This window comes from Hyperolius riggenbachi, chromosome 1 (genome assembly GCF_040937935.1).
Source record: "Hyperolius riggenbachi isolate aHypRig1 chromosome 1, aHypRig1.pri, whole genome shotgun sequence".
In the NCBI taxonomy this organism is placed as follows: Eukaryota; Metazoa; Chordata; class Amphibia; order Anura; family Hyperoliidae; genus Hyperolius; species Hyperolius riggenbachi.
In genome coordinates, this window is record NC_090646.1 from 528,685,439 (window position 1) to 528,708,717 (window position 23,279).

Here is a 23,279-nt window from a genome sequence, read left to right on the forward strand (position 1 = left end):
TCGCTATACTATCTATACTGGGGGGCAACTATACTCGCTATACTATCTATACTGGGGGGCAACTATACTAGCTATGCTACAGTGATTTCAGAAGCAAGGGGTGGAGAGGGGAGTGGAGTTCACAGGCTGAGGGGTGGAGATACAGAGCAGCTTTGCCTGTGTATGTGTGATGACAAGCAAAACATGGCTGCACTCATTGTATCACAGTAAGAAATAATAATTTACTGTTGAAGCTGTTTGCAGCTGGATTTACTGTGAAAACCATCTAAACTTTATATAAAAGATATATAGACAAGTTTCTTGCTTTAGTTATTTTTTCATCTCGGATCCACTTTAAAACCAGAAATGGCACACAGGGCGACACCACAATCAGGGCAGAGAATTCACAATTCTACTGCCCTAATTGTGATGTTGCCTGTGTGCCGTTCACGGTTTTAAAATATACTGTACCACACACGGGAGGTGTATTAGGTGTAGATTTGTACATACTGCATAATCTGCTGGTTTATTTGTACAGTTTTGCTATTCTTTCAGTTTATTGATAAACAATGATTTCAACAATTTTGTGTTCCATTCTTTCATTTATATGCAGAATGTCTACCAGGCCTTTGTTCTGATCTATTTTGGCGAGTTAAGACTTAAGAATTGGAGGCCTAAAATTCAACCAAAACCCTGTTTTTATAATCGTATAAATATATATACAACCAAACGGATCAGAATTTCTGATCGCTCTAATGATTTTTCGCTTGAAATTGAACAGTTAGTGGCCATTTTGACTCGGGGAAGCCGCCAAGAGGTATGCAGACCACGCAGCATGGCGGTGCTTCTAACTAACCTCCCCTACTGGCAGCCATTCTTCTTCCAGTCCTTGTGTGAGAAAGCGTGGAGGAGCCGCCGCCATGAGCCAGCGGCAGGCGGCTCTTTCCGCGCATAGTGAGCCTGCACACGGAGAGGCAGCCGCCTCCTCTCGGTATGAGGCGGCTGTCTCCGTGCAGGGCTCAGCGGAGCGCGGAGAAACCGCCGCGTTGGACGCGGCGGTTAGCGCACATACCCCCGCTGCGGAGACACCGCAGACCGGGGCTGCTGTGGCTGGGACTCGTAGTCCCTCTAGTGTTAGAGTGACGCGTGCGCGCGCACTCAGGCAGGGAATTTATGGCAGCCAGAAAGGAGTCAGCTTACCAGGCTGTTCAGCTGACTCTGGCTCCACTCATCATTGGCCCAGCACTTAGGGAGGTGCTGGGGGGATACCTGTGTATTTATACCACGGGTTGTTCACTTGCCTATTGTCTGGCGTTGCGATCACATATGTGGGAGCACCCAGATCCGTAGTCAGATCCGCAAGTGTGCCGGGACCAGCTGGAGCTGTAATCCTACACTTAGCTAGATTCTGTTGATAGCTAAAGTACTAGTTTGATTGTGATTATCTGTTATGACCCTTTGCCTGCCTGACTATCCTCCTGAACTCTGACCTTATACCTCGATATTTCTGATACTCTGTTGCCGAACCCCGGCTCGTCCTTAGACTCCGTTTCTGCCTCCTGATCTTGTACCTCGATATTTCTAATCCCCTGTTGCCGAACCCTGCCTGTACCTAGACTCCGCCTCTGCCTTCTGAATCTGTACTTTATCTGTCCGTGTGTGTACGACCTGGCTTGTCCGACCTCGAGAACCGACCTTACCCTTGGAGGCGGTTCCTCGTCCTGTCAGTGACATCTCCTCCTGAGTGTCACTTTCAGACAATCCTTCCTACTGTCAGTCTGACTCCTCCCGTCTTGGAGAGCTCAGGTCTGCGGAAGGAATCTGTGCAGTACTCCTTGCTGCACTGAGGCCTAGTCCTCTAGTGTTACTGTTACACCAAACACTACACTCTACTCAGGTGAACAGAGGTTAGCTAGTATATCGGATTATCAGTGATACTGCAGATCACTTCTAATCTGGTATACATCTGTATCTCCAGTGATACTGCAGATCACCGGTAATCAGATCCCCTCTGTGCTTCACCGATCGTTACACCTTGGAGGCTCTTGATCCCTTGTGTGAGATCGCAGTTTATAGTCATGAAAACAGACAGAGATCTCACTATAGGGGTACAGTGCCATCCGGAGGGAGAATTGCAGTGCTGGATCCAGGGAAGTGAAGTGCAGGACTTTCGCAGATCTCACTGTGGTAGGATTTTTTTCCTGGTTTTAGGGTCTATAAGGTCGTGAAAATAGTGCATTGGTTTTAAACCATAAAATCCGGAAATAATCATACAGCCAGGGAGATTAAAGGACAGCTAAAGTAAGAGGGATATAGAGGCTATCATATTGATTTTCTTTTAAATACCAGTTGCCTGGCAATCCTGCTGATCTTTCGTACATCAGTAGTGTCTGAATCACACACCAAAAAAGCAATCATGCAGCAAATCCAGTAAAACTTCATTCAAACATCTGATCTGCATGCTTGTTGTGGGTCTACAGCTAAACTTATTAGAGACAGAGGATCAGCAGGACAGCCAGCCAATCAGCATTTTTTTGAAAAAGGAAATAAATATGGCAGCTTCTATATACCCCTCACGTCAGGTGTCCAACTGAAACCCTGATCTTCCACGCAGACTCAGTAGTGAACAGTAGTCTTCAAAAATAATAAAGCTACACACTTGGCCACATTTAAAATTCCAAAGAAGTTTTAGCAAGATTTCATTAAGGGTGATGCAGCAGCAGCAGCAGTCATCCTGCAACAAGCTGCAGCAGAACACAGTCATCCTGCAACAGGCTGAACTGCCATGGCGTACATCCAAGGAAAGTCTATGAACTTTCATTGTTCCTGTGAGCAGGTTGAAGTGACACTAGTTATTACATGTGTCAGAATGCGCCCTGCAATAAAATGGTAGGAATATCGGAGGTAACCGGTGCCTTGAAGTTACGTATTAAATATTACACACACACACACACTTTTAAAGAAAAGAAGAAACAAAAAGAAAGTATGCAAGTGCGACAAGCAGAAATGTAAGACATGTGCATAGAATATTTTACCTGTCTAGTGTCAGATCAGAGAGAACGTAGCACTTTGATGTGTACAGATGCTCCCCACCCACTGCATGTGACGGAGATAAGAATGCTGCACTTCAACCACCATGAGTTAGTGGAGACAGGAAATGTGAACATTCACTCAAGGCAGAAGTGAACTAACTTACAGAAAGTGACAAATATGACTACAGGAACTCCACATTCCTTTATGCTGCCTTCAATGTAAAGAACGAGGTCACCTCCACCGGCAGTTGTGATGAATCTTTAGATAGAGGTGATCAGAAGAAACGTCTATCAGCAATCCCTCAGTACCATAGTTCAGCAATACCAGGAAGGGCTCTGCTCCGCCGCCCAAATCTTCTCTGAAAAAGTCTTACTGCTCATCATTAGCATAAAGGGAAGGACTATCTTGCCTTCCCGGAGTGCTATCACAGTGTCTACTTCAACATGGTTCTATGACTGGGTTCAGACACAGGCAAAATGCATTAAAATGACAAAAAAAAAGTTCACATTGTGTTAATACAGTGAAACTGGGTATAATGTATTAACTAAATTTACACATGAAAAGGGCAGAAATCAGTAACCGCTACTAATCAATCTTTAACTGCCATATCGGTTAGGGTTTTTCCACGTGACAGACTATTTAGGTGGCTGCAATAAGTGTTTTTACAGAAATAAGATGCTGCTAGCATGCCATGCTTATAAAGAGGGATTGTCAGCCACAAAATCAAATTCCAGTGACCCACTGCACTGTGTTTATTATGCAGCCTGCAACCTCACCCTGCATTGCAATCTATTCAGAAAGGTTTCTGCAGTAATAAATCTTATCTCAGTGGCTCGATTTGGTATATTGCTGAAGAGAAGGAAGCTTGTCATGAACGTTCCATATTCCTGCTCCTCACTGATTGGCTGAGAGCAGTTCAATGTAAAGCTGAAATCCGATCTATGCTGTACTCGTGTTTACAAAGCAAGCTAGCTATGACAGTGCAGTTTAAAGGAGAAAAAAAAAGTAAGGTAGGAAATGACATCAGGATTGGCTTTAGTCAGAGGGAATTAAGATGGCAAAAGCCTGAAATAGAATTCTCTTATTTACTATATACAATTCACTAAAATCAAAAACGTGGACAATACAATACATCTGTTATACAAGTAGAAAAGTAGTTATCGACTTAAATATGTGGTTTTTTTTCTTCCTGGTATAGTATGGCTGACTTTGCTGCTTTAACACTAGTAGAGCTGCATCTAACTACTTGAATTTAATTTACTTTCATAGGACTTCTATTAGTAGAGCATTAACACACCTCAAGAAACTAAACTAAAAAGACCAACCAAGGCCATATGACCTGTCAACATACAGAATTATTCTTCAGCTAAATACCAAACAGCATTTGCATAGCTTTCATTGCAGTAGGCATTTAAGGGGTGCCACAGGATCATAGCCAGACTATGTCTATTAGCTGTTCTTCAATTGTGCACATTATTATTATTACTAAACTTTATGTAAAGCGTTAACACATTGGGCATTGCTGATACCAAGTGGAAGTAAAAGCCTACCCAACGTAATGTACATTGTACCAGAGAAAAAAAAACTCACTTTGGCACAGATGGTCAAGCTACAACAATTTAATTGCAACACTTTGAGATAAACCTTTGTTTTACTATAGAGCAGGTTTTACTGGAGAATTCATGCTTGTATACAGAAGTACAAAAAGGCTGGGAATGTGCACAGGGTTACCAGAGAATGCTGTATGCAGAAAGAGACTGTACAGTGACAAGAGGGCACAAAGACCAGCACCCCTCTCCTGTCAACCTTTTCAACTCACTCAACACCCTCCCCCCTTTAAGTGGCCTCCACAAGGGCTGCAGCCTCTGGCTGTTTACTGACTTTTTAGACTGTCTACACGACACTGTCCACTAGGACGCACCGCCGCCCCTGCAACACCCGCGTCAGGAAGTGGTCCCCGGATGGGAAGAGGTTGGGGACCCCTGGTCCACAGAACCACTGGTATGTATCTTGTCAAAACTGTTACAGTGTATCTGTTTATTATTTCTGTATTATTGTTTATGTCTTTATTCCTATGTGTACTTCTATTCTGAGCCTTGTACGTGCCACACCTAATTCCGGGCACAACCCAGTCTTGCTTGGCAAATAAACCATTTCTGATTCTGATACAATCAACATGCCAGATTCTTACCTTGGTATTAGACATAGATACCCAAAAAGGTTTCATTTTGACCTGTTGCATTTAACTTTAAATAAGTTTCGTGTTATTAGAAAAATTAAATTGGAAGAAAGTAATTTGTAATATCCTTTCTGATACATGGTCTTATATTTTACAGACTATCTCCCTCATCTTCCCTAATGCTGCTCAAAAGTGTATGCAAACAAATATTCTCTACCATACTTCTACCCCTTAGAGACTTTTTGAATGGTATTAAAGATAATTCCTAAATGTCCTAGATGTCAAAGTGATGGGCAATAGAGTCATATGCTTTGGAGATGCCCCAAACTACTTCCCAGTGTTCCAGTCCACCGAACACCAACTATTTACAGCAAGCCTGGTGTTTGGTGGCCCCGCACAACTTCTGCTGACACTACTTTTCCCAATTTCTAATTGAATGCCGCTTTCATGACAGCCAAGACACCTAGGTAATCAGCTTAGAGAGGATACACATGCCACCTGTTTCTTAGTGCAGTCAGGTTTCCAATTCACACATTTACCTGAATTTATAATGACCAGTTTGGGGGGGGGGGGGGGGGGGTGAGGGAAATTATCTGTTATAGACAGGAGTACATCCAGAGCTACTGCTATCACTAAGGGCTGGTTTATCCTGAAAGAACTAGAGACTCATGAATTCGCTAATCAGTTGTTCTGCACGGCTCTTTGAATAGTTATGCATTTTCATGTGCTTTTGTATGTACTGCATAGCTGTGCATTGTGACTAAGCTCTCAGTTAAAATGCATAGATGTAAACTAACCCATAGGGAAACCTTAAAATTTAATTTGCCTGGGCTGTTCTCAAGTTCAGCGTTGTGTTTATAGCCAACAGCAACTGATTTAGTGTAAACCAGCCATAAGGCACTGATGCTGCATTTGACAGTGTTTTTTAATTACTGTGGTGGCTTCTATTTCTATCTTGAATTTGTTTGCTTTGTATGTTTCCTCCTACTATTTATTGACATTTATCATCTTGTATTCATCTGGGTTAGGTGAACCTTCACTGCACTTTTTAACAAGTCCCATCTGAGTAAAGGGTTGCATCCCACAAGTCAGGGATGTCAAACTCCATTCCTCAAGGGCCGAGGTCCTCAGACATTTTTGGCACAGCTCACATTAATTGATGGGACTGAATCAGGAAAGGTGTGATTCATCAAGTAAACACATTTCTCCATTACTCAGTCCATCCTAAACTCTGGCACGGATACAGCCCTTGAGGACTGGAGTTCGACACACATGCTATAAGTGTTTCACATAGTTCACCAATACACACACTCTCTAGCCAGAGCATTTACTATATCTTTCATAGCCTTTTTTTCTCCCCCCACCCCCTTCTGGTCAAAATACAATGTACACTTTACCCCCACTGTTAGCAGAGGCAAGAAATTTGGGCAGAGGTGGAAGTTTTGGCCCCAACATAGGCGTGCAAAGAAATATTGGGAGAAAATACGTCAATTATATTGTACCATCATTTACAGTGTAACAGTAGAATATCGGTTAATTTACCAATATTCTACAATTGGCTTTTCTGGTGTAATAGATAGCGGAGATGCCGCCGCAGCGGTGAGCTGCATGGCGGCTGTCTCCACGTCTCAGTCGGCGGCCTTCGCCGCGCAGTTACATGGTGGAGTTTTGCCTGGCCCTTCAGTTGCACATACAGGGAGTGCAGAATTATTAGGCAAGTTGTATTTTTGAGGAATAATTTTATTATTGAACAACAACCATGTTCTCAATGAACCCAAAAAACTCATTAATATCAAAGCTGAATATTTTTGAAAGTAGTTTTTAGTTTGTTTTTTGTTTTAGCTATTTTAGGGGGATATCTGTGTGTGCAGGTGACTATTACTGTGCATAATTATTAGGCAACTTAACTTAAAAAACAAATCTATACCCATTTCAATTTATTTATTTTTACCGGTGAAACCAATATAACATCTCAACATTCACAAATATACATTTCTGACATTCAAAAACAAAACAAAAACAAATCAGTGACCAATATAGCCACCTTTCTTTTCAAGGACACTCAAAAGCCTGCCAGCCATGGATTCTGTCAGTGTTTTGATCTGTTCACCATCAACATTGCGTGCAGCAGCAACCATAGCCTCCCAGACACTGTTCAGAGACATGTAATGTTTTCCCTCCTTGTAAATCTCACATTTTATGATGGACCACAGGTTCTCAATGGGGTTCAGATCTGGTGAACAAGGAGGCCATGTCATTAGTTTTTCTTCTTTTATACACTTTCTTGCCAGCCACGCTGTGGAGTACTTGGACGCGTGTGATGGAGCATTGTCCTGCATGAAAATCATGTTTTTCTTGAAGGATGCAGACTTCTTCCTGTACCACTGCATGAAGAAGGTGTCTTCCAGAAACTGGCAGTAGGACTGGGAGTTGAGCTTGACTCCATCCTCAACTCAAAAAGGCCCCACAAGCTCATCTTTGATGATACCAGCCCAAACCAGTACTCCACCTCCACCTTGCTGGCGTCTGAGTCGGACTGGAGCTCTCTGCCCTTTACCAATCCAGCCGCGGGCCCATCCATCTGGCCCATCAAGACTCACTCTCATTTCATCAGTCCATAAAACCTTAGAAAAATCAGTCTTGAGATATTTCTTGGCCCAGTCTTGACGTGTCAGCTTGTGTCTTGTTCAGTGGTGGTCGTCTTTCAGCCTTTCTTACCTTGGCCATGTCTCTGAGTATTGCACACCTTGTGCTTTTGGGCACTCCAGTGATATTGCAGCTCTGAAATATGGCCAAACTGGTGGCAAGTGGCATCATGGCAGCTGCACGCTTGACTTTTCTCAGTTCATGGGCAGTTATTTTGCACCTTGGTTTTTCCACACGCTTCTTGCGACCCTGTTGACTATTTTGAATGAAACGCTTGATTGTTCGATGATCACACTTCAGAAGCTTTGCAATTTTAAGAGTGCTGCATCCCTTTGCAAGATACCTCACTATTTTTGACTTTTCTGAGCCAGTCAAGTCCTTCTTTTGACCCATTTTGCCAAAGGAAAGGAAGTTGCCTAATAATTATGCACACCTGATATAGGGTGTTGAGGTCATTAGATCACACCCCTTCTCATTACAGAGATGCACATCACCTAATATGCTTAATTAGTAGTAGGCTTTCTAGCCTATACAGCTTGGAGTAAGACAACATGCATAAAGAGGATGATGTGGTCAAAATATTCATTTGCCTAATAATTCTGCACTCCCTGTAGACTGAGGGCCTTTATGCGAATATCGGCCGATCGGCCGGTCAGCTGACTCCAGCAGTGTTCCTGATTGGCTGAGTGACTGGGGCGGCGCTGTGGGGTGCTCTCAGTATATGTAGGACCTGCCTGTCAGTAGCTCCTCGTCTGCTGTTGCAAATGCTACGTGTTAGCACTCAGACCTTAGTCAGATCCCAAAGTGTGCTAGAACCAGCAGGAGCTGGGGATCCACACTTAGGCCACATACAGACATCAGACCATAGTCTTTGGAAAATGAAAGATCACAGACCAATCTTACCACCCTTCCTGTAGTATAAGAGCCATACTCTACACAGTCTTTTCTATGGAGCTGAACTCCACATCAGAAAAAAATCATTGCAAGATGCTGCACACACAGATGCTGTACAGACACAAAAGATCAGTATCTGCAAAAGATCTGTTCCTGCCAAAAATCCATTCCTACAAATTGCAATGATAGTCTATGAGATCTGCAGATCATCATACACACATGATTTAACTGACATTCATCTGCAGATCTGAAAATCCATCCTGGTGGATCTGATCTGCAGATGAATGTCAGTTAAATCATGTGTGTATGATGATCTGCAGATCTCATAGACTATCATTGCAATTTGTAGGAATGGATTTTTGGCAGGAACAGATCTTTTGCAGATACTGATCTTTTGTGTCTGTACAGCATCTGTGTGTGCAGCATCTTGCAATGATTTTTTTCTGATGTGGAGTTCAGCTCCATAGAAAAGACTGTGTAGAGTATGGCTCTTATACTACAGGAAGGGTGGTAAGATTGGTCTGTGATCTTTCATTTTCCAAAGACTATGGTCTGATGTCTGTATGTGGCCTTAGTCAGATTCTGTTGATAGCTAAAGTACTAATTGAATTATATTATTTGTTATGACCTTCTGCTAGCCTTGACTACTCTTCTGCTTACTGATTCTGTGCTTCTGCCTATCTGATCATGTTGCCGACTCAGCCTGAACACTACTCTGATTTAAGCCTTCTGTCTTTGTACCGTATCTGTCCGTTTGTTGCCGAATCTGCTTGTCTGACTCTCCTGCCCTCACCAGTGAGCCTAGTCCCTGGTGAGGTATTCTCTGTACAGCGTAATCACCTGCTCCTCAGGTGACCAGTAGCTGCAGTACAGTCTTAATCACCTGCTCCTCAGGTGACTAGAAACTACGGTACTGTCCTCATCACCTGCTCCTCAGGTGATTAGGAGCTGCAGTACAGTCTTGATCTCCTGCCCCTCAGGTGATCACCTGCTGCAGTACAGTCTGAATCACCCACTCCACGGGTGATCAGTATACGTTGTCTTACTGTGCACCACCCACTCATCGGGTGGACTGATAACTAGTTCATCTGCATCTTCAGCTTGCTGGAGTGCTGATCCCTGTGTTCTATAGAGATATCTCCCTCTACCAGCTTCTCTGGGGGAGTTGGTGTCTCTATCTGTATTACTGTTGCACCAAACACCTATCATCTGGTTGTCCTGTGTCTTGCTATACTAGCATTATTGGTGATTCTGCAGATCACCATATAATCAGGTATAGTATCTGTATTATTGGTGATACTGCAGATCACCAATAATCAGAAAATTTGTTCTTGCTGACACCAATCGTTAAATCTGGGTTTTCAAACTTCTTTATGTACGGTTGTTAGCAAATCCATTTTGCATGGATTTGCTCCCCCTTTCATAGTCTTCCCTTCTCTAAAACACACACACACACACACACACACACACACACACACACACACTTTACTCCACCCTTCCTCCAACTGGACTGTGGAAACATTAAAGTAAACCTGAGACGGGGGATATGAATATATACATACCCGGGGCTTCCTCCAGCCCCCTCCGGGCAGTTCACTCCCACGTCTCCATCCTCCGCTGCCTGCAGCCTCCGCAAATTCCTTCGGCCCAGGGCATACTGCGCAGGCACAGGCTGGGTGTGCGCACTCCCCTGTCACATTCCCGTGGCCGGGAGCTTTTTGCGTCTGCGCAATAGTACTGCACAGGCACAAAAAGCTCTCAGCCACGGGAGCAAGATGGGGGAGCATGCAAAGCCCGACTGTTACTCTTCCACACTGCCCTCTCTGAGGCTAAACAAAAGGTATTTTGCAGCACTGATTGGAACCCAAGCTTCCAACCCTCGACGGCTTTTTGCTACCTTTAATTCCATCCTCAACCCAACCCAACTCCTCCCTCTCAGCCAACGACTTTGCCAACCACTTCACCACTAAAATTGCAACAATATGCAATGAAATTTTCCTCCTCCATCCCTCCCTTCCCAACGCCTCTCAGATTGTCCCCTTGCCTTCCCTCCCAGCTGCTCCCCTGTCTCATCCACCCCTCACCTCCTTTGCTCCTGCCACCATTGATGAAGTCAGCCTGCTGCTAGCGGCTCCCCCCCCCCCCCCCCCTGCGATCCTGTACCCGCAAATACTCTTCGTCCCCACTTCCCTGACCTGACTCCAGTCTTCACCTCCTTGTTCAATCTCTCCCTTTCAACAGGCACCTTCCCCAAAGCATTTAAACAGGCCACTGTACTTCCCCTGCTAAAAAAACCTTCACTCGACCCATCTCTACCCTCAAACTACCGGCCAATCTCCCTCCTTCCCTATGCTTCTAAACTCCTCGAACTCCTAGTCAACAAACGCATTACCCAAAACATCAACACCAATACCCTACTTGACCCCCTACGGTCTGGATTCCTACCTGCACACTAAACTGAAACAGCACTCGCCAAGGTGGTCAACGACCTTACCCTTGCCAGGGCCAACGGCAGCTATTCCATCCTGCTCCTCCTTGACCTCTCTGCAGCATTTGACACTGTTGACCACCCCCTCCTCCTTTAATCACTACAGTCTATCGGCATACATGGTCTTGCCTTGGCCTGGATCTCCTCCTACCTATCCAATCGCTCCCTCACAACTTCCTTCAATGGCTCCTCCTCAACCCCTGCCCCCTCTCTCAGTCGGGGTCCCCCGGGGCTCTGTTCTGGGTCCCCTGCTTTTCTCCATATACACTTCCTCAATTGGCATTCTTATCTCCTCCCTGGGCTTCAAATACCACTTTTATACTGATGACACCCAGATTTACCTCCATAGGGGGTATGGAGGTAAATCTGAGCGTCATCAGCATAAAGGTGGTATTTGAAGCCTAGGGAGGAGATCAGATCGGGGGGGGGGAGGGGGGGGTGGAATCTCATCCACCACTATAAACAAAATAAAAACAAGGAATACCAAGAGCCCCAATAGTGTAATATGTACTGGTAAATGGTCACTAGATAGAGTCAATATTAATACTCACAAACCAGGGTTACCATTCGGCAACCACTGTGAAAGCAGGTGGGGAGCTTTTCCTGACCCCACTCAGGAAGAAGTTGCTCTCTGTAGATGACAAAAAGGGGGTTCAACCCTCCACCCAGGGTGGACCCAATATTATGCAGGAGAACAGAGGCGTCAAGAGGATAAAAGGAAGCTTGGTAAATAGAGGAGGTAGAGGTGGACTTACCTCCTCCAAGTAGACACACAATATATTTTATTTATGAACTCCAAATATGCAACACGTTTCGCCTCTGTCTACTGTGTCTACTTGGAGGAGGTAAGTCCACCACTACCATATTCTATTTACCAAGAATTTGGTTTTTAAGCTAATTTAGCTTCCTTTTATCCTCTTGGCGCCTCTGTTCTCCTGCATACCACTATAAACAAGGTCTCCTCGTGTCTCTCAGCAATTTCCTCCTGGATGTCTGCTAGGCTCCAGAAGCTTAACCTAGACAAAACTGAGCTCCTGATCTTGCCACCCCATGCTGCTGCACCCCTCCCAGATTTCCACCTCACAATCAACAACACAACCATTCGCCCTACCTCCCAGGCCCGCTGTCTGGGTGTCACCTTGGACTCTGACCTCTCCATCCCACACATCCAAAACATCACCAGAGCCTGCAATTTCCACCTCCGTAATATCTCCAAGATCCGACCCTTCTTAACCCCGGACACGACCAAACTGCTCATCCATGCCCTCAACATCACCCGCCTTGATTACTGTAACTCCCTCCTTTCTGGCCTCCCCTTGAAACGTACTGCCCTCCTTCAATCAGTGATGAATGCGCCTGCAAGACTCATCCATTCTTCGCACCACTCCGCATCCACATCTCCCCTTTGTGAATCCCTGCACTGGCTCCCTATCAGTTTCAGGATAACTCAATATTCTATGCCTGGCGTATAAATCTGTGCACAAAACCTGCCCTACCTACTTCTCGGAGCTTGTTCACAGGTATACACCAGGTCGCCCCCGCTGATCCTCCAACGACCTTCGCCTCACCACCCCACGCATCTCCCACTCCCATGCCCGCCTGCAGGATTTCTCAAGAGCCGCACCCACCCTCTGTAACGCCCTTCCACCACCCATCAGACTTGCTCCCTCTTTCAACACATTCAAGCAAGCCCTCAAAACGCACCTCTTTATGATGGTCTACCCACCTCCTACCACACAGTAACTCTACTGAATATTTCACAGCCCCACCTAGTGTTTCCACCCGACCCTTTAGATTGTAAGCCTCTGGCAGGGTCCTCCTTTCCCTAGTGTAATCTACAAGATCATGTGCTCCTGTCCTATGACAGCCTGTACTTGTACTACTGGGCCTACCTAACCAGCCCATATCGCATGATCATGTATTTTGTACAATTTGCATGTATAACTTTGCTCTATGTTGTATAACCTGTTATGTCTGTCATCCTTGTATATATTTATTGTCCAGCGCTGCGTAATATGTTGGCGCTTTATAAATATAATAAATAATAATGACGTGTTCTGAGCACCATTAAGATTGCAATACAGGCATGGTTATTGGCCTAAGGAAGAGGGTACTGAATCCCACGAAATTCGTTGTGTGTCTAGATTAGATATCTGTTCATAGGCAAGCAATTTCTTACCTTTTCTACACATGGGCCCACATGCAATTAACTTTTTGTCTTGAGTTTTCTCCTAGGTGATATTTTCACAACTTGTCATAAAATGTCTCTTAAGCTACCAGCAAGCTAAAAGATACTCAAAATAAGTTTATTAGTACCTTTTCACCAACTTTTGGGTGCCTTTTCAATAGTAAAATGCTGAAAATTTAGTTTAAAAAGAGTAGAAGATCATAATTATCTCCTAGGAGATAACTCAGGTGAAAAAGTTATTTGCATATGCGCCATGTTCTTAAACATTTAAATACGCATCCACCATTGTACCAGAGCTACTGAGACCCTTCAGTCTCCCCCTCCCTTTTTTCTAGAGAACCCAAGTGCAGGACGAGGGGTTTCCCCATATGTGCCGATAGTAATTGCATTTATGTAACCTGGGTTTTGTTAATACCTCATAATTCTTTTTTTTTATTTTAGTCAAATTTCAAAAGCATACTACACTAAGTCAACTTGATCCTTACCCACACTAACATAGTTACATAGTTATTTTGGTTGAAAAAAGACATACGTCCATCGAGTTTAACCAGAACAAAGTACAACTCCAGCCTGCTCCCTCACATATCCCTGTTGATCCAGAGGAAGGCGAAAAAAACCCTACAAGGCATGGTCCAATTAGCCCTAAAAGGGAAAAATTCCTTCCCAACTTCAGATGGCAATCAGATAAAATCCCTGGATCAACATCATTAGGCATAACCTAGTAATTGTAGCCATGGATGTCTTTCAACGCAAGGAAAGCATCTAAGCCCCCTTTAAATGCAGGTATAGAGTTTACCATAACGACTTCCTATGGCAATGCATTTCACATCTTAATCACTCTTACTGTAAAGAACCCTTTCCTAAATAAATGGCTAAAACGTTTTTCCTCCATGCGCAGATCATGTCCTCTAGTCCTTTGAGAAGGCCTAGGGACAAAAAGCTCATCCGCCAAGCTATTATATTGCCCTCTGATGTATTTATACATGTTAATTAGATCTCCTCTAAGGCGTCTTTTCTCTAGACTAAATAAACCTAGTTTATCTAACCTTTCTTGGTAAGCGAGACCTTCCATCCCACGTATCAATTTTGTTGCTAGTCTCTGCACCTGCTCTAAAACTGCAATATCTTTTTTGTAATGTGGTGCCCAGAACTGAATTCCATATTCCAGATGTGGCCTTACTAGAGAGTTAAACAGGGACAATATTATGCTAGCATCTCGAGTTTTTATTTCCCTTTTAATGCATCCCAAAATTTTGTTAGCTTTAGCTGCAGCGGCTTGGCATGGAGTACGATTATTTAACTTGTTGTCGATGAGTACTCCTAAGTCCTTCTCCAAGTTTGATGTCCCCAACTGTATCCCAATTTATTTTGTATGGTGCTAAACCATTGGTACGACCAAAATGCATGACTTTACATTTGTTAACATTGAATTTCATCTGCCATGTATGTGCCCATATAGCCATTCTATCCAGATCCTGTTGCAATATGACACTATCTTCCTGAGAGTTGATGATTCTGCACAATTTTGTATCATCTGCAAAAATAGCAACATTGCTCACTACTGCATCTACTAGGTAATTAATAAATAAATTGAAGAGCACTAGACCCAGTACAGACCCCTGTGGGACCCCACTGCTAACAGTCTCATTTTGAGTACGATCCATTGACCACAACTCTTTGTTTTCTGTCCATTAGCCAGTTCCCTATCCATGCACACAAACTCTTCGCCAGTCCTTGCATCTTCAACTTTTGCACCAGACTTCTGTGGGGAACAGTGTCGAAGGCCTTTGCAAAGTCCAAGTATATCACATCTACAGCATTCCCAATATCCATATTAGCATTCACTACCTCATAAAAGCTGAGCATGTTAGTCAAACAGGACCTGTCTTTAGTAAACCCATGTGGATGCTGAGAAATAAGATTATTTTCTACTATGAAGTCATGTATACTATCTCTTAGTAACCCCTCAAATAGTTTGCATACAACTGATGTTAAGCTTACAGGTCTATAATTTCCTGGATCTGATTTTTTTGCCCTTCTTAAATAATGGGAAAACGTGGGCTGTACGCCAATCCACGGGGACTCTGCCAGTTGCAAGAGAGTCACAAAAGATAAGATAAAGGGGTTTAGCTATAACTAAACTTAATTCCCCTAGGACCCGAGGATGCATGCCATCCGGGCCAGGTGCCTTGTCTATTTTTAAATTTATTTAGTCTTGCCTTCACTTCTTCCTGCGTTAAAGGGAACCTTAACTGGTGGGGAAAAAAAATTCACTTACCTGGGGGCTTTCCCGAGCCTCCTGCAGCCGTCCTGTGCCCGCGACGGTCCTTCGGTGCCCTCCGGTCTCCCTCCGCGGCTAAGTTTCGTTTTCGGACGACTGGTCGGGCAAAGCGTCCTCTTCTTCCGCATTCCCCGTCGTAAGGAACCATAAACCGCGTCCGCATGACGCGTTTTGCGTCATGCGGACGCGTTTTACGGCTCTTTACGACGGGGAATGCGGAAGAAGAGGACGCTTTGCCCGAGGACGACTGGCAGTCGTCCGAAAACGAAACTTAGCTGCGGAGGGAGACCGGAGGGCACCGAAGGACCGGCGCGGGCACAGGACGGCTGCAGGAGGCTCGGGAAAGCCCCCAGGTGAGTGAATTTTTTTCCCCACCAGTTAAGGTTCCCTTTAAGTATTTAATATTACAGTTAGAAGATTGAGAGTCTTCTGCATCTGTAATTTGCAACAGTGCGGTTTTCTTTGTGAAGACAGAAGCAAAGAAAGCATTTAATAACTCTGCCTTACCTTGGTCATCCACCATTGAGTTCCCACCCTCATCCTTTAGGAGTCCTATACAGTCAACCTTTCTTTTTTTAGAGTTGATGTACTTGTAAAACTTTTTTGGGTTAGATTTGATATCCCTAGCGATTTGATTTTCAGCTTCGATCTTTGCCAGCATAATTTTTTTTTTTTACAATTTTTATTGCACTCCTTATAATTGCTTAGTGCAGCCTCGATCCCCTCCTGTTTTAGGACCTTATAGGCATTCTTTTTCATCTTCATTTGATCTTTAACCTTTCTATTCATCCATAGAGGCCTTTTTTATTCCTAGACATTTTGTTTCCATATGGGATATACATACTACAATATTGATTGAGAATAAGTTTAAAAGTTTGCCATTTCCCTTCAGTGTCCTCCCCTTGTAGTACATTATACCAGTTCACCAAACTTAAGGTGCATACACACAGACTATAGTCTTTGGAAAATGAAAGATCACAGACCAATCTTACCACCCTTCATGTAGTATGAGAGCCATACTCTACACAGTCTTTTCTATGGAGCTGAACTCCAGCATCTTGCAAAGATTTTTTTCTGATGGGAACACGCAGATGCTGTACAGACACAAAAGATCAGTATCTGCAAAAGATCTGTTCCTGCCAAAAATCCATTCCTGCAAATTGCAATGATAGTCTATGAGATCTGCAGATCATCTGTTGCTTTGCAATCACTGAGCACTATGTTCTCTTAAAGAGGAACCGTAACCAAGGATTAAACTTCCCAATCAGTAGCTGATACCCATTCCCATGAGAAATCTTTTGCACTGTGTTATTCGCAAAATAAATTTGGCCCATTGGCCTGAAAATCCAGGTACAGACCCAGTCTTTTTTCTAGTTGGACTGTTGCTACACCCTTGGTGGATACTGGTGTCGACTGGTAGACTCCCTGGTAAGAACTGGGGTTGCAGCATTGACGTATTTCTTACTACTTTAGCAGTAAGGATGTCGCCATGTGATCAATGTCAGAATGTAACTCAGGGAGAGGAAAGATTTTACAATAGGCAAACATTGACCAAATCATTTATTAAAAATAGAGCACACTTTCATTACGTACAGTCACATGTAAAAGGGAATACATATGGCAGCCTTCATATCCCTCTCACTTCAGTTGTATTTTAAAATTCCTAAGCGTTGGCAATTAAGAGATTCATTTCATGTAATATACTTTCAATGAACAAAATTGTAACATGCAAATTAGAGGAGTCGGTGGATTTTATACAGACGCCACAGCCCTGAGAAAAATGTTACACAGGGAAGAAACAATGAGATACAGTTGAGATAAGAGCTTCAAAAGACTGTGCTGTCCATGACTTTATGAAGTAGCAGAGCTCAAAGAAACTCTTTAGCGTAGATAACTGAAGCTTCTTAACTCTGCATGTACTGGAAACAATGAGACTCATATCTGTGCTAATAATGATGTTTTATTTCTTAGCTGTACTATACATACAAATCATAAGTTTATTTTTACTTCAGATTCCCTTTAATGGTTTTAAAATACAACAATCACATTTAATTAAAAGAAATATGTCACATAAAACTAGGAACGTGTAAATAATTAATGTACACAGCAAGTGAAAGAAGTGTGACAGCGCTTGCAAATGTGTGAAAAGTTGACATTAGCATCCTGATCACTTCACAATACAACGGTAGTGAAAACATCTTTTTCCTAGAGGTCAGCTAGCAAACAAGCCAGACCTGCACAACAAAGCAGGCATAATGGACTTTTAGCACCTGCAACAACACTTGCTGAAAAGCAGTATGTGGATCCTGACTCCTTACAAAATACATGGGGTTGTGGTGACAACACTTGTAATCCTCAATGGAAATCAGTAAACACCAGAAGTGCTTGAGATTTATGTTGGTCGTGTAGAATTACTGTCACAGCTGGAGAGCCAAGGTTCCCTACCCCTGGTTTCAAGTTTTAGGTTAAAGAGGGGACGACACAATCTACCCCTGACAAATTGTACCCCCCCCCCCCCCCCACCAACTTACGAACTCATCCCTTATAGAAAACTGGAAAAGCAGAGTGCCAGCATGGGCCATCCGCCTGTCCTGAAGCTGCTGAAGAAGTAGTGGCCTTCTAAATATCAAGTAGCCTAGAAAGTAACATACCCTGATATAAGTTATCATCCTAAAACTATTCCCACTCTAAACTATTAGAGAAAAGGATAGATGAAACAACTAGGTTTTGTAAAGGTGACTCTGTAACAGACCCATCAATAAAGTGCTGTGACCCTTCTATGCAAGGACTATCAAACACACATGCATGCTCCACTGCTAAGAAAAAAACAGGGACACACAAAAAAAAATGCATTTATCTGAGCAGGGCAGACTACAACCCTTCATCAGGAGTCACTACTGCTGCTCACATCACACAGTGTGTGCTGCTCAGATAAATGAAGGTTTTACGCCAGCTGCCTTCCACTCCTGTTAGATTTTTTTTCTTACACTTGATCCCGCATGAAGGGGGTAGAAAGGCACTGCGGACCAGAGACAAGACACCAGTAATAAGATGAAAGGTTAAGTATTCGGACAACACCATACCTGCATAATCAAACTCTCTGCAATGTTTACTGCCAGATCCATGAACATGAGCACTTGCTCTGGACTTGTCTGCAATTGAGGGGAAAGGGGATTTATATCATGAGTGGACCCACACTCCCATAACCGTCCCCATCCCTGGGGCTGCTTATCAGGCAAGAAGAGAATGATTAAAGTGGATCCGAGATGAACTTTTACTCATTGCATAGTTGTGTTCCTTTCCTATTGTTTATAGGGCATTCCTCAAGCCAAATACTTTGTTTTAATACTCTAATTCCCGATAAACTAAACAAGCCACGCCCACAGGTTTTCAGAGTGCCTTGGCATTTTCAGACAGTAGCAAGGGCTTATGGGAGCTCAGTCTGGGCAGGAGGAGGCATTACTAGCCAGAGATTTCAGAGGCAGAGGGGAGGAGGGAGGAGGAGGGGGGGGGGGTTAGGTTTTTTTTTTTCTTCACAAGATGCAGATAAGCCTGCCTCTGTGTAATGTTTACAAACATGGCTGCTGTCATTGTATCAAAGGAAGAAGAAATAATATTCTATTAAAGTTGTTTGCAGCTAGATTTGCTGTGTAAACTAACTAAACTTTAGATAAGATATACAGACAAGTTAATTGTTATAGTTAGTTTTTCATCTCGGATCCACTTTAGAGATTTGCAACTTACAGAACTGGCTTAGCCCACCCGCTTATCTTGATCAATAGTGTCTGCAGGTTACCAATCTTGTTGTCTGAAGACACTGCCCACTGGTGTATAGATTTTTTTTCCCCTCAATAGAATGAATAGGAACATTTTCTCTTCCCTCATCTAGGACTACTGGCACTGCTACAGTGAGGGCAGTGCTAACATGTTAGAGGAGTTACCAAAAGCGTTCAGGGTTACATTTACAAATGGTGTATTGGTTATGAAGACTGTCCCACATATCTGCTCAAGTCTCTAGAGCAGGAACTTGAGCCAATTGGGACACAAACATTAATAAAAGCCATACAGATATTCTAACCACTGTACAATAAAGTAAATATGTTGATCTATTGCAAATACAGATCTAATGCTGGGCATACACGGTTAGATCCGGCGGCTCGATTAGCTGCCAGATCGACTCCCGCCGCGTCCCCGCGGCCGCCCGGATCGATTTCCGCTCGGCCCTGTGGGCGCTTCCTTATCTTCCGCTCGATTTCCGCTATTGTCCGCCCGCGGGGAATCGATCCGCGCACTGATCTGACCTGTCGGAAATTATCAAACGAGACATCAGCACTATCTACCCGTGTATTCCCAGCAAAATCAAGAAGAACAAAGTCTGTACAATTAAAAACTAGTACATGCAACATTTCAGGGCAGGGAGTAAGCTGAGCCACTGAAACCTTGTACACTGTGCTTTAACAATGCTGCACAAATGACAGGACCACTTCTTCAGTGGCTCACAGATCAAAGAGAAATTAGAATATATACTTCGCTAGTTTAGATCAGGGTCCCTCAGCTCAGTCCTCAAGTAGCCCAACAGTGTGCGTTTTGTGGAAATCCACAGAGGTAGCTAAAGTGCTCTACTCTGGACACTAATTCTCACCTGTGGTTGTTTGTGGTTTTCTGTAAAACGTGCACTATTAGGAGTACTTGAAGACCGAATTGAGAAACTCTGGTTTAGACAATAACTCATTTGCGAGCACCATTACTCTCCCACACACCCCTCTCCATGATACAGTGCATTCTAATTGGCGTAAGACTACAGCATTAGGTGCCAAACACCCAGGCATTTAAAGTGTACCTGTGACTGTAAGGCTGCTTTCACAGTGGGACGTTACAGACGCACGTTAGAGCAGCCTGTAACGCACCCCAACCCACAGCAATGAAAAATCAATGGGCTGTTCACAGTGCCCACGTTGCGTTACATTGTAACGCAGCACGTCTACATAACGTACTGCATGCAGTACTTTACACGCGGCTAAGCCCAGTTAGACTGCTTGCACATGCTCAGTAGGGTTTTTTTTTTTCATTTTATGGGCGGAGAGGAGGCGGGGAGAGGCTGCTACGTAGCCAGGCACATGGCTACTTATTATTCACTGCACTTGCAGTGTTTACATCCTGGAGCGGCCGCAGATTGGCTGGCGGGACCACGTGATGCGGAGAGCTCCGCTCACGTGGTCTCCGCAGTGCCTCCGACAGAGCAGGCGCACCAAGAGCGGCTTGTAACGCAGCTCTTGGTAGCGTCCTGCTCCAACACCACCAGGTGTTGCGTTAGGGGCACGTTATGTGCCCTATAACATCCCCTAAACGTAACGTCCTGGTGTGTAAGCCTAAAAAAGCAAAAAAAAGTTCTATATTTACCTCAGGGCTTCCCACATCCTCCCCTGCCGCCACTAATCTAGCAGTGGTACCCTCTTGAACCTATTAGACAATGGCTTGTGAAGCAGGAGAGTGTGGCCGGACTTGTGCACAGCCTTTTCCTCAGTGCATGAGCGGTTCCGTGCTACTGTGCAGGCAGACATTGTGCCTGTGCTCTCTTTCACAGACAGGAGCATGGCCGTAAAGAAAAAGTGGGTCCCGACAACCAGCAATGGGCTGTAGGATAATCAAAGAAGCCTCTGGAGGATCCAGAAGCTTCCCTCTAAAGTATTTTTTCCTTTTTAAAGTCACAAGGTTTCAGCATAGGACAGTGAGAAACAACGCACCACTAAGACTAGCATTTGCCAAGTTGTAGCAAATGTTACAAAGTCAAACACAAAAAAATAAAAGACTCTTCAAAATGCAAACAGCGCCAGGTTAAAGAAAACCCGAGATGAGAGTGATATGGAGTCTGACATGTTTATTTCCTTTTAAATAATGCACATTGCCTGGCTACCCTGCAGAGCCTCAGCCTCCAATATTTAAAGCCATAGACCCTGTACAAGCATGCAGACCAGATGTCTATGACAAATCTGACATGATTAGCTGCATGCTTGTTTCAGGTGTGATTTAGACCCTACTGACTAGAAATATCAGCAGGACCGCCAAGCAACTGGTATTATTTAAAAGGAAATAAATACGGCAGCTTCCATAGGTCTCACGCCTCGGGTTCCTTGCTATGCACATTGACTTTTCTCCATACAATCTGATCACTTTTGACTCTGACATCTACTGCTCCATCATTTCCAATCAATTCAGTTCCAATCACTCCTGAACACTTTATTGATGAAAAGTGATCAGACAAGTCTGTGTGAGGGTGCAGGGCAAGTGCAGTAAAGTGTGCACTGCATCGAGCAAAACAATGCTTGCAATATGATTGACACTTTATAGAGTCCTACAGAAAACTATCGAAATAGAGTTTGCCTTGTGGTGTAGAAATCAATCACTATCCAATCAAATTCGAGTCGGGTACGGAGACATTATTATGGCATATCAGGCTATAAAATGACCCAATGCCTAGCCTTATTCTGTTTGTTCCTATTAATGTGTTAAATTTCCTGAATAATTTCTATACTTCTACACTATTATGCTGTATTTGAGAACACACTTATTCTCTGTGGGGGAGATTTATCAACACATTACCAACAGTTTTTTCTTCTTAATCTGTTCTAACCAGCAGGGAGAACACTTCTGCATAATAAGAACCTTCTTAAATGATAGGTAATAGTGGCAATTTAGCATGAATTTCTAGAGCAGCACTACAGTTAACGTGCAAATCCATCCTTAACCAGCGCAGATTAAGAAGTGCTTGATAGCAGTTCTACAGACATAGAACTGCTGGCTAGACATGATTGCAGAGTGCAGGCTGTACATGATTTGTGATGTGCTCCTCCCACCTGCCGAATTCCTCCTCAGAGCCTGCAGCTATCAATACAGCAGGTGTGTTGGTTACCTCAGCAACAGCAATTCCTCTCACACACTACACTGTCTGAGAGACCTTCCTAGCTCCTCCTATTATACAACAGTTTTAGAAGGAATCTAATGATTTCTTAAGATGCCTGAGACAGTTCTGCACGGATTTCTAAAAACCTACTGATATTTTGTCTCAGACACTCTTGATAAATCTGGCCCTGTTTATTTTAGATTTTAATGTGATATTGGTATGTAAAGTTTTGGAACTTCCTCAAACACCAGCCTAAATAACTGTCCTATAACAGTTAAATAGCATACAAATCAGTTCTCACTGGAAATGTTACAGCAAGTGCAAAAACTCTGCCTCCTATTTCTGGGAAGTATAGTGCAGAGGCTGATGGGAAATGATCCACAAACAACCCGTCACCACTCTTCACACCTTCACTGTATCAGTACAGTATAAAACACATAACTGGAAAATCAACATTCACATTTCTGGTCTCTGATAGCTGAACGTGATTAAAGGGTGACCATGCAAAGTTCAACTTCAGCACACAGTGGGATAGAGAGATGAAGCGGTTCTATGAAGTTTAAAGACAGTCATATCACATTAGGGTTGTTTCTTTTGTATAGAATGAAGAAATGCCTAGAGCAGACACGCACACAGTGATCAGCCAAAACACTGCAATATAGTGATGGGATGTGAGGAAGATTTATGCTT

At 43.6% G+C, this 23,279-nt stretch overlaps 1 protein-coding gene across 6 annotated transcripts in view; it reads right to left on the bottom strand.

Annotated features, from left to right (window-relative positions):
• LOC137525225 (serine/threonine-protein kinase TAO3) overlaps window positions 1–23,279 on the bottom strand; it is a 278,858-nt gene that overhangs the window by 161,000 nt on the left and 94,579 nt on the right. The window contains exon 1 of one of the 6 annotated variants that reach the window (XM_068246241.1): window positions 3,176–3,339. The exons of 4 other annotated variants lie outside the window; for them this stretch is intronic. The gene's annotated coding sequence lies outside the window, so the exon portion shown is untranslated. Of the gene's footprint in view, window positions 1–3,014; window positions 3,064–3,175; window positions 3,340–23,279 lie in introns of those variants that run through there. One more of the 6 variants, XM_068246250.1, reaches the window with a different exon arrangement.